Source organism: Rhincodon typus, chromosome 1, assembly GCF_021869965.1.
Source record: "Rhincodon typus isolate 14 chromosome 1, sRhiTyp1.1, whole genome shotgun sequence".
In the NCBI taxonomy this organism is placed as follows: domain Eukaryota; kingdom Metazoa; phylum Chordata; class Chondrichthyes; order Orectolobiformes; family Rhincodontidae; genus Rhincodon; species Rhincodon typus.
The window spans coordinates 95,514,824-95,533,282 of record NC_063332.1 but is presented as its reverse complement, the minus strand read 5'-3'; positions in this window follow the sequence as shown (position 1 = coordinate 95,533,282).

Sequence of the window (18,459 nt, the reverse complement as noted above, 5' to 3'; positions counted from 1 at the left end):
GTTCTTTACTCAGAGAGTAGTAAGGGCGTGGAATGCCCTGCCTGCAAAAATAGTAGACTCGCCCACTTTAAGGGCATTTAAATGGTCATTGGATAAACATATGGATGATAATGGAATAGTTTAGTTTAGATGGGCTTCAGATTGGTTTCACAGGTCGGCACAACATCGAGGGCCGAAGGGCCTGTACTGCGCTGTAATGTTCTATGTTCTATGTTCTATAATTATAACATTTTAAAGACATTTAGACAAGTACATTAATAGGCAAGATTCAGAAGGATATGGGCTGAATGCAGGCAAATGGAGCTAGTTTAGTTTGGGAGGCCTGGTCAGCATGGAAAAGTTAGACCAAAGGGTCTGTTCCCAACCTGTATGACTCTGTGATGGAAGGGATCACAAACTGTCCTATCAAGCAGTACTTGCTTAGCAGTGTCTTGCTCATTGATGCTCAATTTGTGTTCCACAAAGGCTGCTCACTCCTGACCTCATTACAGCCTTGGTTCAAACATTGACAAAATGCTGAATTCCAGTGATGAGATGAGAGTGACTGCCCTTGGTACGATGCAACATTTGACCAATTGTGATATCAAAGAGCCCTATCAAAACTAGGGTCAATAGGAATCGGAGGAAAACTCTCCGCTATTTGTTGCCATACGTAGTACAAAGAAATTTGTTTGTGGTTGCTGGATGTCAGTCATCTCAGAGTCAGGACATCTCTGCAGAAGTTCCCCAAGGTCCTGCCCTAGGCCTGAATGTCTCTAGCTACTTCATTGATTATCTTCCCTCCATCATAAGGTCAGAAATGGGGATATTTGCTGATAACTGCACAATGTTCAGTATCATTCACAATGTTGCAGATGCTGGAGCATTCTTTGTCCATACATAGAAAGACCTGGATAACATCCAGGCTTGCACTGACAAGTGGCAAATAACATTTATGCTGCATACATGACAGACAGTTATCATCTCCAACAAGAGAAACGTTATCATTGTCCTTTGTCCATTGCTGGAACTCCACTAACAATATCCTAAAAGCATTACCCTTGACCAGAAAGTGAACTGAATTAGCCATATACTGTGACTACAAGAGGAAGTCAGAGACTAGGAGTCCCACAATGGGTAACTCACCTGTTGTTTCCCAGAGCCTGTCTTCTATCTGCAAAGGACAAGTCAGGAATGTGATGAAATAGTCCTATGTCAGCATACAAAAAAGAGACAAGATAGGTCCCTTGGCCCATTGAGCCTACTCTGCCATTCAATAGAATCATGGCTGATTTGATTTTTACCTCAACTCCACATTCTTGCATATCCCTGATAAATTTTCCATCTCCTTGATAATCAAGACTGTTTACCTCTGCTTTAAAAATATTTAATGATCTACATCCTCTGCCTTTTGAGGAAGGGAATTTCAAAGACTCACAGCCCTTGAGAGAAGAAAAATCTATCCTCACCCCGTCTTAAATGGGCCACGACTTATTTTGAAATTATGACCCCTAAGCCCACAAAAGGAAACATCTTGTCTCAACATCTGACCAGTCAAGCCCCCTAAAGATCTATGTGTTCAATGAAGTCACCACTGATTCTTCTAAGCTCCAGAGGATATAGAGCTAGCCTGTCTAGCCTATCCTCATTCCAGGTGTTGGGCTAATAAATCTTCTTTTAATGAATTTCAACTCATTAACTCCTTCCATAAGTACGGTGACCAATACTGTCCATAGTACTCCAGATGGAGTCTCACTAATGTCCTCACTTGTCTGGATGAGTGCAGCTCCAGAAGCTAGACACTATTCAAGACTAAGCAGCTCGCTTGATTAGCACCACATTCATAAGCATCCACTCCCTCCACTACAGACGCTCAGTAACAGCAGTGTGTACCATCTACAGGATGCACTGCAGAAATTCATCAAGGCTCCTTCAATACTGTCATTGAAACCCATGACCTTCACAACCTAGATGGACGAGAGCGGTAGACACATCTGAACACCAACATTTGCAAGTTCTCCGCCAAGTAACACACCATTCTAACTTGGAACTATATTGCTGTTCTTTCACTGCTGCTGAGTCAAAATCCAAGGACTCCCTTCCTAACAGCATTGTAGGTCTTCAAAAAAAAGATTACAGCAGCTCAAGAAGGCAGCTCAACACCACCTTTTCCAGGGCAATTAAGAATGGGCAACAAATGCTAATTAAGCCAGAGATGCCCATATTCCCATCAATCAATAAACAAGAAGAACAGTTGTGTGTAATTTTTAAGTGTCTTTGTAGTCTTTGGCAGCCCAAAGAGTCCATAGAATATATGTGTGCTCATTGCCAGATGTTGTAGCTTGTTTGGCTCTCTGTAGTAGTAACCCTTCCAATCCCAGGTAAAATTTAGCTTTACACACCAAATCTTTGGCTGCTGAAGTGGGCTAGATTGGTGAAGGTGAGTAAGTCATTGGACTTTATTGTAACCCTTTTTTGAGCCTTGCTAAGACTATAATGTGTAGATGAATGCATCTCTTGGAGAAAGTTACTCTGTCTGCCTAAATTATCTGTGGCCCTGGGGAGAATGCTTTCTGTATCCACCATTGCATTGAGGTATTCTCTGAGCAATGGGATCCATCAGTTATAGATTATATCCTGAATGTTCAGAAGAACTATCTTTTTGAATGTTTACTTTTATTGTTAGCTTTTAATGTTTGGAACAAAAACAAAGTTGCTGGAAAAGCTCAGCAGGTCTGGCAACATCTGTGAAGGAGAAGGTTAGCTTTTAATGTTTGCTGTGTCCTAGATTGGCATCATTTGAATATTGTCAATTTTCATCCATTGACACTCAGTATTATCCCCACATTTACACAAATATGGAAAGTCTGCTGGGGCCCATTCAAGCTGATAAAACAGTTTTGCATTTCCAAAGCTAGATAGTTGTGTTCCAATTACTTGGTGCATATAAAATTACATGACTAGAAAAGAATGCATTCTGCCTGGTAATTTCCAAATCCTCTCACTTACCCATTTCTCGCATAATCTTCTCATTCCTCTTTTAATATTTCCCCAACTCACTACCTCCTTAAGCAATCTGTTCCACTGTTCAGAACCTTTTTTCTGCAATGTAGTTAAATTTAAACAATCTGTACACCTTCCCTCATCTGAACTTGAACCTTTGTTCTGTAGCACTGACATTAGTTATTTGATACTGAAGAAAACAGATTAAACATTATACAATTTTTTGGTAGTCAGTTCTTTGATGACTGAGGTAAGCTCTTTTTGTTTGGAGTGAGCTTCCACAGCAGAAACATTTGATTCCACCAGCACGTGAATCTTTATCTTTTAACTGAGACTTCAACTGGTATTTCCATTTAACGTCAGCAATGCAATATCTCGTGTAGGAAGTATTTTTACAGGCAGCTCTTTGGCATGCTTTCTTTAGCAAGTTATTCCAAAATAATGGGCATCCATTTTTTGACCTTTTAAGTGTTGCTTTTAAGCAATCTTTGTAATCTATATTGCTGATTGCAAAATGATTGTTTCCCAGGTGTCAATGAACCATTAAAATCCTTTTGGATTTCCTCATCTAACATTTACACTCAATGACCATTTCAGAGTTGGTGGTGTGGCAAATATCAAGGAGGAAAGCTTTAGAAAATAGAATGACATAGATGGGCAGGTCAGACGTTCAGAACAATAACAAATGGAATTTAATCCTGGAACGTGTGAGGTGATGCATTTTGGCAGGACTAATAAGGCAAGGGAGTACATGGTGAATGGTAGGACTCTAGGAAATATAGAGGATTAGAGACATTGTGTGTATGTCCATAGATCTTTGACGGCTACAAGCCAGGTGGTTAAGATGCTTAAAAAAGCATATGGGATACCTGCCTTTATTAGTTGAGGCATTGAATACAAGATCAGGAAGGTTATTTTAGAGCTGTATAAGACTTTAGTTAGGCTGCATTTGGAGTATTGAGTACATTTCTGGTCACCACATTATAGGAAGGATGTGACTGAATGAGATAGGATGCAAAGGACATTTACCGGGATGTACTCTGGGCGAGAGGTTTCAGGTATGAAGAGAGACTAGATAGACTGGGATTGTTTTCTGCAGAACAGAGAAGGCTGAAGGGGGAACTTGATTGATTTGTTTAAAATTACGAGGGACATAGACAGGGTAGACAGGAAGAAATGGTTCCTCTTAGTAGAAGGGGCATTGATGTAAGCTAAAGCAAGAACATTTGAATGGGATTTAAGGAAGAAACTTTTCACCCAGAGAGTTGTGGCTATCTGGAACTTACCACCTGAAAGGATGGTAGAGGTGGGAACAATCACAAAATTTAAGTAGTATTTAGATAATCACTTGAAGCACTGTAGCACATTAAGCTACAGGTCAAGTGCTAGAAAATGGAACAAGAGCAGATAGATGGTTGATGACCAGCATAGGCACGATGAACCAAGAGGCTTCTTTCTGCACTGTAAATGTATGACTTGATTGTTATTGTCATTCCTTCATGATCATTGTATCTTTGTTTGCATATTATTATTTTGTTTAAAAGTACTTTGCTGTTGTGGATCTTATTTTACTGTACGAGTATCATTGGCTTAGGTGAAAGTTGTAAAGTTTGTAAATGTATTTTTTATTAGTTAATGTGTATGTGCATATTGTCAAATTTTCACAGGCATAAAGTGGGATAATCAGAAACAGCAACAACGTTCCTTCCCAGCTGCACATGTATGTGAATATGCAGCAATCTAGAATATTCTGTGCAAGAAACAACAGATCGATCAGAAGAAACAGTAGTAGAGGTAGGGGATGGCATTAAGTAGGAAATTAGAGATACCTACATCAAGGGTGCTGCAGTACTCATGGATGGTTTTAATCAACACAGACTGGGCAAATGATAATAGCAATAATATCGTGGTGGATGAATTCCTTGTGTGTGTACATGATGGAATTTTGGACCAATACATTGAGGAACTACCTTGGGAGCAGGCTGCCCTAGATTTGGTTCTATGCAACAAGAAGGGGTTAATTAATAATCTTGCTGTGAGAGGTCCTTGAGGAAAAAAAGTGACCATATCAATTAATTCTTCATTGGGATCGAAAGTAAATAGGCCAATCCAAAACCAGTCTTCTAAATCTAAATAAGGAAACTGCAGAGGTATGAGGGATGAGTTAGCCATTATACATTGGGGAGCTACAATAAAAGGCATTATACTGAATAGGCAGTGATTAATATTTAAGAAATGAATGCATTCATTCCTTTTGGGTAAAAGAACACAAGAGGAAAAATTGGCCTAGCGATAGTTAACAATAGAAATTAAGAATATGATTAAATCTGACAAGGATTCATGTAAAGTTGGTCAGAAAATTAGCAAGCCTAAGAACTGGGAGCAGTTTAGAATCCAACAAGAAGCGCCCAAGAGGTTAGTTAAGATAGGGAAAAATAGAAAATGAGAATAAACTGACAAAAACTGACATGTAAAAGGAAACATTTTAGTGAAGGAAAATGTAGACTCCTTACAGTCTGAAATGGGAGAATTGACAATAATGAACAAAGAAATGGCAGCACAATTAAACAACTTATTTTGTTGTGACTTACAGAAGAAGACACCCAGAACTGCTAGGAAGCAAACAGTTATTGTAAAGGATGAATTGAAAGAAATTTATATTATTTTTAAAAAGTGCTGACAAAATTAATATGGCTGAATAGTGATAAATCACCAGGGCGTGATAATTTCCCAGGGTACTGATAGAGGTAGCCGTGGAAATTGTTGATGCATTGGTTGCCATTTTCCAAAATGATGTAAGGCTGTCCAACAAAACAGTGACTGTAGACCCAGTATCTAAATTAATGTTTGTACAATGACCATTGATGGTGACTTCTGCACTTGTGTGTGGATCATCTGGTTGATAACTTTTCAAAGATGACGCTCTTCAAACCTAATGCAAGTTTCTGGGATGAATAAGGAGCTGCAACTAGAACTTTCTGGGGTGTGATGGAGGCTTTTTTCCTGTCTGTGTTGCATTTTCACACTATTCTAAGGCACTTGGCACATTTTCCTCTCGTCTCCTTATTTCTACCATGTCGCACTTTCAATTCTGTGTAGCCTTTGGCAGAGCTGGAGCTTATCAACTTGCCTGGGCCGCTATATTGTCTGTGAGGACTGTAGGTGGGTTAAAACAGAATGTGTAGCTCATCTGGGCTATTATTGGTCTCCTGCAGTGCTTGATCCAGGATTAGCTTGCTGCTGCAGGCTTTCCCCTGCTGCCTGTATTTAACCTGTCTTTTAATGTGAACGTCTTGGGGACTTACTCAGTAACTAGAGTTTCCCATTTTCACCTGCCACTGGGATCTGCCTGTTCTGAGGTTTGTTTGTTCTGGCCTACTGCTTCAGTGTTGGAGCGTGACTACTGCTGGCCATCTTAATGCTGCCACTGGGTTGTAAGATCATGCCCAGGACATAGATGAAGGTGATTCTGTCTTCACTGGTCAATAATAACTTTTTATTAATTATTTACAAGACACACAAGAGGATAGAGGAGGACATTTGAAAAATCTTGCAGGTTCAATCCTGGGTCCAACTGTGTCTCACATCATCAAGCATCACTGATGCCATATTATAAAAACATTAACATAACAGGACTTAACCATTGTCCTACCTCAAATTGCTCCACAGTGCTAAACATAGAAATAGCAAATAGCAGCAGGAGGAGGCCATTCGGCCCTTTGAGCCTGCTCCGCCATTCAACACAATCATGCCTGATCGTCCAACTCAATATCCTAATCCTGCTTTCTCCCCATAACCTTTGATCCCATTCGTCCCAAGTGCTATATCTAGCCGCCTCTTGAATACATTCAATGTTTTGGCATCAACTACTTCCTGTGGTAATGAATTCCACAGGCTCACCACTCTTTGGGTGAAGAAATATCTCCTCATCTACGTCCTAAATGGTCTACCCCGATTCCTCATACTGTTACCCCTGGTTCTGGTGACACACACCATCGGGAACCTCCTCCCTGCATCTACCCTGTCTAGTCCTGTTAGAATTTTATAAGTCTCTACGAGATCCCCCCTCATTTGTCTGATCTCTAGCGAAAACAATCCTAACTTAGTCAATCTCTTCTTGTGCATCGGTCCTGCCATCCCTGGAATCAGCCTGGTAAACCTTTGTTGCACTCCCTTGAGAGCAAGTACATCCTTCCTCAGAAAAGGAGACCAAAACTGCACACAATATTCCAGGTGTAGCCTCACCAAGGCCCTGTGTAACTGCAACAACACATCTCTGCTCCTGTACTCGAAACCTCTCGCTAACAAGGCCAACATACCATTTGCCTTCTTTATCGCCTGCTGCACCTGCATGCTTACCTTCAGCGACTGGTGCACAAGGACACCCAGGTCCCACTGCACATTCCCCTCTCCCAATTTACAACCATACAGGTAATAATCAGCCTTCTTGATTTTGGTTCCAAAGTGAATAACCTCACATTTATCCAAATTATACTGCATCAGCCATTGATTTGCCCACTCACCCAACCTGTCCAGATCATGCTCAAGGATCTCTGCATCCTCATCACAGTTTACCTTGCCACTCAACTTGGTATCATCTGCAAACTTTAAAATGTTACATTTTGTTCCCTCATGCGAATCATTAATATATATTGTGAATAGCTGGGGTCTAAGCACTGATCCCTGTGACATCCCAATAGTTACTGCCTGCCAATTTGAAAAGGAAACATCGTGTAATAATTAGCAAACAGCCCCATTATTGCCCTTATGATGGACGGAGGTCATTAATGAAACAGTTGAAGATAGCTGAACCTAAGCCATTACCCTGAGGAAGTTACAGGTGTTCATGTTGCACAGTAGTAGTGTCCTTACCTCTAGGCCAGGAGGCCTGGGTTCTAGACACCCTGCTGCAGAGGTGTTTCATGACAACTCTGAACAGGTTGATTAGAACATATCTATGCCAAGGAACTTATGGGGAAGATGTGGTTTAGGGTCAATATCACTGGACTAGCAATGCAGAACCCCAGGCTAATTGGCCTGAAGACATAGGTTTGAATCCCACCTTAGCAGATGGGTGAAATTTGAATTCAATTAAAAGCTAGTCTAATGGTGAACAATGTCGATTGTCATTTAAAAAATAGTCTTAGGCTCTTGGGCACTTGTGGTGCAGTGGTAGTGTTCCTACCTGTGAGCCCATGAGGCCTGGCATCAGGTCTTATGTGGTCCAGAGGTGTGTCGTAATATCTCTGAGCATGTTCATTAGAAAATATCTGTCCTGAGGAATTCCTGCAGTGATCTCCTGTGACATGCTTATTATGCCTCTTTTGGTCACATTTGGAAATTTTATGCTGGAATCCCATTAAGCCAGCATTTTAATAATTGCAATGATAAACGGTCAGAGAAAATACTTGATGACAAAACGCAAACACAAACTTTAAACTGGACAATCTGCCTAGTGATTGCACAGTCATGAATTCCTCCTGCTTAAGCCACTGAATGGGATTAAAAAAAGGTTATGATTACTGCTCGAAAAATCAAGACGTTATTCTAAAAATCTTCTACTTTAGCAATTCTTTTAGGGCAAGTTGGCTTGCTTCCACTATAGTTTGTGTGTTCTAATTTGACTGCTAAGGAGTGATCTGCAGACTGTGCAATTTCTGTGGCAGCTTCAGGCATACAAATTATTGGGAAGTTTCTGCTTCAAATTCATCTCTGCATAATCGCACCAAAGTCTCTCCATGTGTTTCTCGCATCCCGAAATGAACCTTCTTCATTTTGGCTTAAAATGGTATAGGGACATTCTACTGTGAGAAATGAAATGATTCAAATCAGCAGAAAAGGGATGTTCCACACCAAACAAGGATATAACTGTGAATGATATTGTACAGACTGAGTCTATTTAACTCCTATAGTTTGCTGTGACAGTATTCATCTAGCCGTAAATCAATGCCTGAATAGCAATTACGTGAGTTGGAAATTGACTGAGTACTTACAACTTGGGTGTGGCTCTGCAAATATCCAAAGGTTGAAGAAGTCTGCAAGAGTACAAAGTATAATCACAAAATACAGTGTGAATGGAGAACGTTGAAAGCAAAGTGAGAAGTTGAAAATTTGACGAGAGTGAGGATTTGATCAGAAGGGGAAAGAGGTACTCCTTTTTGTTAAATTAATGAATTTAAAATAAATCAGTGTTTACATTACACAGAACTGTCATTAATTAAATATACAATAAAAGTTTAGATAAAGACTGCAATTTTAGAAGGTGCGTCCTACCTCTATCATGTGAATTTTCATCACTGCTAAAGTGGAGATAAGCCAGAGACAGTGGCCAAATGAAGGCAGAACAAAGTAAGATGAACTGCTGGAGTTTACTTGGAGGCTGTTGTTTTTGAGACACACAGGAAGAATGAGTACCAGGAGTCTCTTCAGTCAAACACTCAAAAGGTAATGCAATCAGACAGCAGTGGAATTCTGTTGTAGTTAGTGCAGGAATCAGGCCACAAGACCTTGTTACAGAGTTGTAATAAGTTTACATAAATTTCAGAGCAGCTTATCCATCTTGAATTGCCATATTACACATACCAGTCCTTGTGGAGACAAAGTCTTTTCTTGACATTGAGGATCCCTCCATCATATCTTAGGCCAAAAAGTCTTCAGCTGCTTCATCAATGACTTTCCTCCATCATAAAGTCAGAAGGAGGAATGTTCTCTGATGATTGCACAATGTTCAGCACCATCTGCGACTCCTCAGCTAGTCAAGCAGCCCAGGTCCATATGTAGCAAATCAAAGTCAGGAGCCAGACATGGGCTGATATATCGCATGGAGCATTCATGTCACACAAGTGCCAGGCAATGACTATATCCCATCAAGAAAAAAACAAACCATCTCTGCAACTGACTGAGGAAGAAATGTTGCAGACCACTGGCACTTGGAAGTCTGCCAGAGTTCAGGCACCTGCTCAGACTGAAGCAGGAGGGAACCCTATGGTGTTGACGATCAGGGACTCTGTCCACATGCACAGGGAGGATCAGGAGTGGCAGTCAGGTATGTAGGACATAATGACCCTCATAGCTTAGAGTTTGCAAGAATACATTTACAATATGGGGACTCAGCTACCTCAAACATGCGATTGTCTGGTTGCCTCCATGGGCATCATCCCAGCTATTGGCTTTTGGGACTGAAAGACACGGTGACAGGGAACAGGGAAGCATGCTAGTACGCAAAGTCGTCAAGTGTTAAGAGAGTAAGCTAGCAGCCCCACATGCAATTTGATCCAATCCACGAGCTGGGTTGCATTCCCCAAAGTGCAACAAAATGTCCTTGAAGCAGAGTTTCAATGCTAGTTGCCAGAGCAACTTGCAATGCTTGACTGTGTTCTCTAAGTGTCCTGCAAGTGGATCAGAGAAAAGGCATGAGGATCTTGTTGGTTTGGAAAATATCGGATGTCTGATGGTGAGGGGTGCAAGTGGCTGGTGCCACTGAATTATGTCCTGAAATACTGCGACAAGTGTGGAGGCTCTTTGCAGCCAGCAGCAAGCTGAAGTTAACAGCTACTTTGACTTCCATGCTGAGAATTCTCTGCACCTAGTTTGCTCGGTGTAGCTGGTAGGATAGGAAACTGCATATTAATGAGGTCAGATGTGCAGTTGATAATGTTATTAACAAGCAATAATTCTCCTTCACAGGCAATTCGCTGCCATTGAGCAAGAATCTCACCTGAACACCTGCAACTTAGGTGAAAGTTTTGTTCCCGATGTCAAGATAGACCTCGCTGGACTTCTTGCATGATTATGGCACATTTATAGTTATAGTTACCATCATTCAGACCCCTACAAGATTCCAGCTAATATGTAGCTTGTTATTTCATTTCAATCTTTCAGTAGGTATTCATGCATGAAATAGTTAGATTTGTTCTTGCCACTCATAAAAGGACAGTAATTAAGTTAATTGCGAGAACTATACACCAATTTGAAAAGTAGATCAACAGAGGTCCAACCATTTGTTGAACTCCCTGTTCAAATTGTATGCAATGGAACAATGGACCACACATGGCAAGGTCAGTTGGTAAAGTTTGCTGAGATAGACAGCTAAGTTATGGTGTGGTCTTTGATTGGACTTAATGATAATGCTGATAAAAATAAATTGCCAGTTGACCCAGTAAAAGGGATAATAGGACAAGATTCTTTCATTACAAGGATGGGCAACAGTTCAACTGAAGAAAAATAAAATTCACCATTGCTGCTGCTCTATATGTAATGAATGTAATGTAACAGGTGTTAATGATTTCTATCCAGCATCTTTTCACAGAAGCATGAGTTTGTTTGACTTTTGGAAGATTGGATAAGCACACGTTATGACATCTGAAGAGTGTTAAGCTATACAAAACACACAGCAAGATGGTTTCACTGTTACATCTCATGGATTATTGTGCATCTGGCTTTTGGGCAGAAAATGTAAACTTGGGATCTCCATTGAGCAGCGACCAATGATATTGAGTAGACAGAATTGTTTTCACATGGAATTTGTGACAGCAATGCTGATGAGATCATAGGAAGAATCCACACTTTCCAGTCCCTCCTACAAACAAAATAACATGAATTATGGTAATTATATAATCTATAGTGAGACATGTGGAGAAGGCTCTGCCAATTCGAGCATATCAGCAGTTCATGTAAAATCCCTCCCAAACAAAAGTAAGCTGTTTAAAATTTGGTGACTTCCTCTACTATCTCTTACATTTAAATAATTTCAATGAGTGACTGCACTGTGAGCTGTTTTTAATAATTAAAAATAACATTACTGAAGTGAACAGTGGTCTGTTTATGGATTGCAGGGCTATAAATAAAGCTGTGAAGTTCTTCAACTTCAAAGAAATGTGAGGAGGCAGTAAAATATTGTTAATGAGAAAGCTTGTACTCTATCCTTCGGTACAGTAAAGTAGTAGAATTAAAAAGTCTTCTTCATTTCTTTCTCATCTTTTCATCATAATTATGCACTGGATGGTCAATTAGCACATGAACAGTTGGCCTGCCAGCAAAACCAAAGCACACACGATTATATAAAGTGACAAGGAAATAAGACCTGACCAAGCGAAGAGTTGCTATTCAGAGATTTAAAGGGCTGCAGATAGTCAGCAGGAGGCAAGAGAAGGGACATATCAGGAAGGTATTATGATCCCAATTATGAGAATATTGGACAAGCCTTTATCTTGATTTGGCATTTTAGACCATTGTCAAGACCATCATCGGTTTTCTTTACATTTCTCATTTTTGGTTTGGAACTATGAGCTGAATTTAAGAGGTGACCTTTGGTCTTTGAGCAGCAGTTTGATTATTTTAAGAACAAGGAAGAACAAACGAATTGATATTTGTTTATGGGAACTGGCTAGGAAAGTTAATTGCAGGTTGATTATTGTTCTGTGAACACTGTAGATGTTTTAGCACCTAAGATGCATTATGCTCAAAGACAAGCAGATGCTCTGATGTTAAGAGGGGCCATCACAGAGAGGCCAGTATTAACTAGTCATACAAAGAGAATGCTGATAAAGAGACAAACTATACATTGACCTGGATTTTGTTAGGCAGAAGGCAGTGTAGTTGTGAAAGCTACTGGATGGAGTTTTATTATTCTCTAGTGATCCTCTAGCCATTGACATATTAACAGCTATGAGAAAAAAATCCAGTTTATAAGAAATAAGTGAGTATTTCTTAGAGCTACCTGGAAACTGATAGCATGAGTTGGTGACTTCAGAATTCAAGCAAGACAAACAGTTTATTTGACTGTGAATAACTCCATTAAGCAGGGAATTAAGAAGGCATGGTACCCATTGTGAAACTATTGAACTGGCAAATTACAATTCTTTATTTTTCTTTCAATTTATCCCTTAACTTAGCTGTCTATCTGTCTGTGGGTGTGAGTGAGGTTTACGATCAAAAAAGATTGGGTTTAAGTCACAGACATTAATTAGATTACCTTCTTATTTATCTTTGCTTTGTTAAAGTTACGGTCTTAATAATAAGTTGTTAATTTTTGTTTGAGCAATAAACTTGGCGTCTGATATCTGTTATTTGTAAAGTCTGGTTGGAACAACTGGATGATTTTGAGATTCATTAAATGTTTTAATTTTACTGTACTTTAATAGGGAAGCATATCATAAGATCATAATCAATTAAGAATAGAATTCATGTAAAAACCATGGGTAAGAAGGTAAGTGGTACGATTCCATGGTAAGGTCAAAACATCTTAAAAAATTATCAAAGCTATTTGAACAAAGCAAACATAGGCAGTAATGAGATAGTAGGAACTGCTGATGCTGGAGAATCTGAGAATACAAGGTGTAGAGCTGGATGAACACAGCAGGCCAATCTCCCCTCCCCTACCGCATCCCAAAACCAGCCCAGCTTGTCCCCGCCTCTCTACCCTGTCCTTCCTCCCACCTATCCCCTCCTCCCACTTCAAGCCCCACCCCCATCTCCTCCCTACTAACCTCATCTCGCCCCCTTGACCTGTCCGTTCTCCCTGGACTGACCTATCTCCTCCCTAACTCCCCACCTACACTCACCTTTACTGGCTCCATCCCCGCCTCTTTGACCTGTCTGTCTCCTCTCCACCTATCTTCTTCTCTATCCATCTTCTATCCGCCTCCCCCTCTCTCCCTATTTATTTCAGAACCCCCTTCCCCTCCCCCATTTCTGAAGAAGGGTCTAGGCCCGAAACGTCAGCCTTCCTGCTCCTCTGATGCTGCTTGGCCTGCTGTGTTCATCCAGCTCTACACCTTGTTATCGTAGGCAATAATGACTTTGTAGGTATACTGAATAGGTAAGATAATGACCTGAACCATATACATAGACTATAAACAACAATGTTTAGGATTAACATAAGGTAAATATGTGGAATCCCTGCAGAGTGCACTTTAAATGGCTGATGTGACATTATATATCCTACCCATGTATTAATGACACTATCAGTCACCAAATCTTATTCAAACTTTATCTCATTTGTAACACATTCCACTTTTTCACTTTCAAATATCTAATTTTGGCACACCCCCACACCCCAAGTCTCTCAACCATGTTTTGCCTCAATGACTGTTCACTTCTTTATAGTTCAATCTTTTCTCCCATGCTATTGAAATTCTCTAAGCTACAATGTTTCTCAGCTGCATCAAGCAAATATGACTGGTGAAGTTCAATCTCCCCAATCCCAGCTATCAATGGCTCCCAGAGCTTTTATTTAGCTCCTATATCTTCCCAGAGCCTGGAGCCACCACTCCCTTAGACTTCATCTGAACCCAAATTACCTAAAGTTTGCTAACAGCAGCACTTATGCTGCGTGGAGCTGCCTTTTCTGTCTCAGCACTGTTGCAGTTCTAAACTAATACCAGATAAATTGAAACCAGGGAAGGTTCTTAAGTTCCGTTCACCTTTGTGATGATATACCCTGCTCTCAGCAATCCTTATCATAACCTTTAGGTCAAATACCCATCATTTACAATTTCTCATTTGTGTTTCATGAATGTCGTTGAGATACTATTTATGTTGACATAGAAGTGTGTTGGATTCCCATTGGACCTGACTGTTGAACACTTTGAGATTTTTCACTTTCTCCTGATCCATTATGTACTTCTTTTTTGTGCAGCGTCCTCATTTTGGCCTTGTATTTCCTTTCTAACACTTTTAGTCTCCCAGCCAAATCACAGATCCTGGAAGTTCAAACCCCTGGGAATTTAAATGAAGGGATCATTTGCCTGGCTGTTTTATACTTTTAAAATCTGGATCTGTTTTTCTGTATCAGACATTTCATTCTGTATGTACCTCAGACTACAGTGGAGTTCAAAACTTTAATTGCCTTTTCCACAATTATGTTCCAGTGGTTGATCAGTCTTGGTTGAATGCAGAATTAGAAACTAACTGTTTAATCTATCATCAATTCTTTTTCATGTTCATGGCACTTTTTACAATACTTAATAGAGAGTTCTGATGCTTACAGATATTGACTTTGATTTGAAGATCTATCTTATTTTGCCCCTGTAATTGTTTTATTTAGTAATTTCAAGATCTCATTGAAGTGTACTTCCTGTGACCAATACTCAAACATTCTCAGCAATTCTTGTTTTTCATTAGCAAATTCATTTTTTGTGCTTGAAAGTTGGTTCTCTTTATTGATTGGATTTTCCTTCAAATGCTCATTGTTGGCAATAAAGTTCTTGTGGCTTACCTTTGTACTTTTGGAGAGTTTGCAGGATCAGCATGAATAAGGAACTGCTGCAAAACTGTCTGCAGTAGTCATATAATTCGCAAAATAAAATGTATTCTTTTGATAGGCAAATTAATGACAATTAGGGGAGGTGGTGGCACACTAGTACTGTGACTAGACTAATAGTCCAGAATTTCAGGCTAATGTTCTGCAGACATGGTTTTGAAATACTGCTGATGACAAACATTTCCAGATCTTTAAGTCAATTCCTCACTGTTAAGAACTTCCATGTCTCTGGAATCCATTCTCTGCTGAGCCTCATGCAATGGGATGTATGGATTTGCATCCTGATGTTTACACATTTGACTCGTTGTTTGATTCCCCGTCTGTGGCTTGATAATGAAAGATGTCCTCATCTGCCAACTTTTTTCCCCCTTGCAGAGCCAAATAGTGCAGAACACAACAAATGACAGTAGTCAGGAGGGCACAGATGCTGAGAACACTGCAAAATGACACGTTCCTATAAGGCTGCTTCTGTAGCTCCTATTGCAAATCACTCCCAACCTGGTGAACCTCCAGTGGCTCTTCTTCAGAATTTTGTACAGAAGCACCTCAAATCAAGTTCCTCTTATGCAGTTTTAACTGCAATCTTCAACTCTTCACTGTCCTCTTCTCATTATATCCTGCTTTTGTGCTGTTGAGTTGGCCCTGCTGCGATTGCCTCCCCATGACCTTCCACCCTTCACCCATAACCTCTCCCCACAAAAATAGTGAAGCCCTTGTGATCAGCATAAGATCTTCCAGGCAAAGAAAAATCAATTGACTACTTAATGGAATCAACTGCATTATAATTAACTTTTATCAGAAGATGGTATCTACCAACTTTGTTCCCTTGTTCCTGAGCCTGAAATTAAAACACCTGGATTGATAAGGAGCAGGTTGGATAGCTTTTGGAAAGGCAAGCATAAAATTCTGTCCAATCAGTCTTTCCCTGAAGATCCATTAGCAGCAGCACAAAAAATTAGTTGTTCCCACAATATATGGTTCAGATCAATGAATATATCTTCCAAGGACATATCCTACTCACACACGGGAGACAATAGCCTTGTGGTATTCTCACTGGACCATTAATCCAGAGACTGTGGTAATGTTCTGGGGACCCAGGTTTGTAACCTGCCACAGCACATTGTGGCAATTATATTCAATAAAAATCTGGAATTAAAAGTCTAATGATGACATGAATCCATTGTCAATTGTCAGGAACAACCCATCTGTTTCACTAATATTCTTTAGGGAAGGAAACTGCCATCCTTACCTGGTCTGGCCTACATGTGACTCCAGACCCACAGCAATGTGGTTGACTCTTAACTGCCCTCTGGGCAATTAGGGATGGGCAATAAATGCTGGCCTATGCAGCGATGCCCACATCCCATGAATGAGAAAAAACAATGCTACTGTTCAATGCACCTCCAATATTTGCCCATTAGCTGACCCGAGCAATCAAAACTCAGGTACAACATGCAGATACTCCACCTCACCCTCACACACTGCAATGTTCTCAGACCTATACCCTGTTCTTAGTGCCTCCACATGTTTCCAGCTATTCAGCTCTGGCAAACACCACACAAGTACAGCACAATGTAATCGCAAATATTCCCTCAAACTTGCAGGATGAGGTGGTCCTTAACTATCAGAAACAGAGTAGCAAATGGAATTTTGTCCTTCAGTGGGAGGTTACGCTGCAGTTGTATAGTGTGCTGGTGAGGCCACACCTGGAGTACTGCGTGCAGTTTTGATCTCCTTACTTGAGAAAGAATGCACTGGCATTGGAGGGGGTACAGAGGAAGTTCACTAGGTTGATTTCAGAGTGGAGAGGGTTGGCTTATGCGGAAAGATTAAGTAGGCTGGGACTATACTCACTGGAATTTAGAAGAATGAAGAGGGATCAAATAGAAACATATAAAATTATGGAAGGAATAGATAAGATAGAAGGAGGGAGGTTATTTCCACTGACGACTGAAACTAGAACTAGGCAGCATAGTTTCAAAATAAGGGAGAGCAGATTTAGGACTAAGTTGAGGAAGAACTTCTTCACCCAAAGGATTGTGAACCTGTGGAATTCCCTCCCAGTGAAGCAGTTGAGGCTACTTTGTTGAATATTTTTAAGGCAAAGATCAATAGATTTTTGATCAGTAAAGGAATTAAGAGTAATGGTGAGCGGGTGGGTAAGTGGAACTGAGTCCACAAAAAGCTCAGCCATGATCTTATTGAATTTTTGGGCCAGATGGCCTAATCCTGCTCCTATTTCTCATGTTCTTATGTTTTTAGAATGGCAGGAAGTAAGAAACCTATAGCTCCTGAGTCCAAAAGGAAATTGTTCTCTAGATCATTGGACCTAATATCAACAGAGCTTGTTTTATTCAATGTTGTTAATAACATTAGGAATTTTGTATGCTCCAGCCTCATGGCTCTTTTCAATACTCACCTCACCTTCAACCAGCTCTCTGGCATGATGGCTAAGCTGTTAATGATGTGACCATGAAAATTTTGAATCCACTTACTTCACCCTACCATCCCCTTTCTGATTTTCTATCTTTTAACACCCAAGAACAATCACCTGTCCACCCGCAAAGAGGTAGAGAGAGAAACATTACAACTTGTTGTAAACTTCACAGGAAGGAGAGATCACACCCAGAATGAGACACAGCCCAAATGAGGATATAATATGTGAAATTTGGAGGTAGCATGGGAATTCAGTGCAGAAGGGAAGAGGTGCATTTTGCTTGCTTTTTTGGCTCATCGTTTGTAAGGTTTTTTAAACTGGACAATTGAAGCCCAGGATCAGGGGCCCAGCACAAGAGTGACATCAAAGGTAAACTGTAAGTTCGTTAGTTGGTGCAAGCTACGAATTTGACTCTCTATTTTAGGTTAGGTTCAGATTGAAGGTAAATGGGGGAAATATTTGCAGGCTACAAATATATAAAAGACCAGTATGAATTTTTTAAAAATCTAATTAAGAACTAAATAATTAAAACAGATATGTGGGGCCAAACGATGTGATGAACCTGCATGATATGGGAGCTGGTGAACCCTATTTTACTTAATAGTGACTGCATCTGTAGCAAATGTTGGTTGCTGGAGGAACTCTGGCTCAGCTTGATGAGTTGAGTTCTGACCTTTGAACACTGCAGCACATCAAGGAGGGAGAGAGTTACCTGGACTCTGTTTCACAATACAGCCACACCCTTTAGATTAACTACCTCAAATTCAGTCAGTGGCTA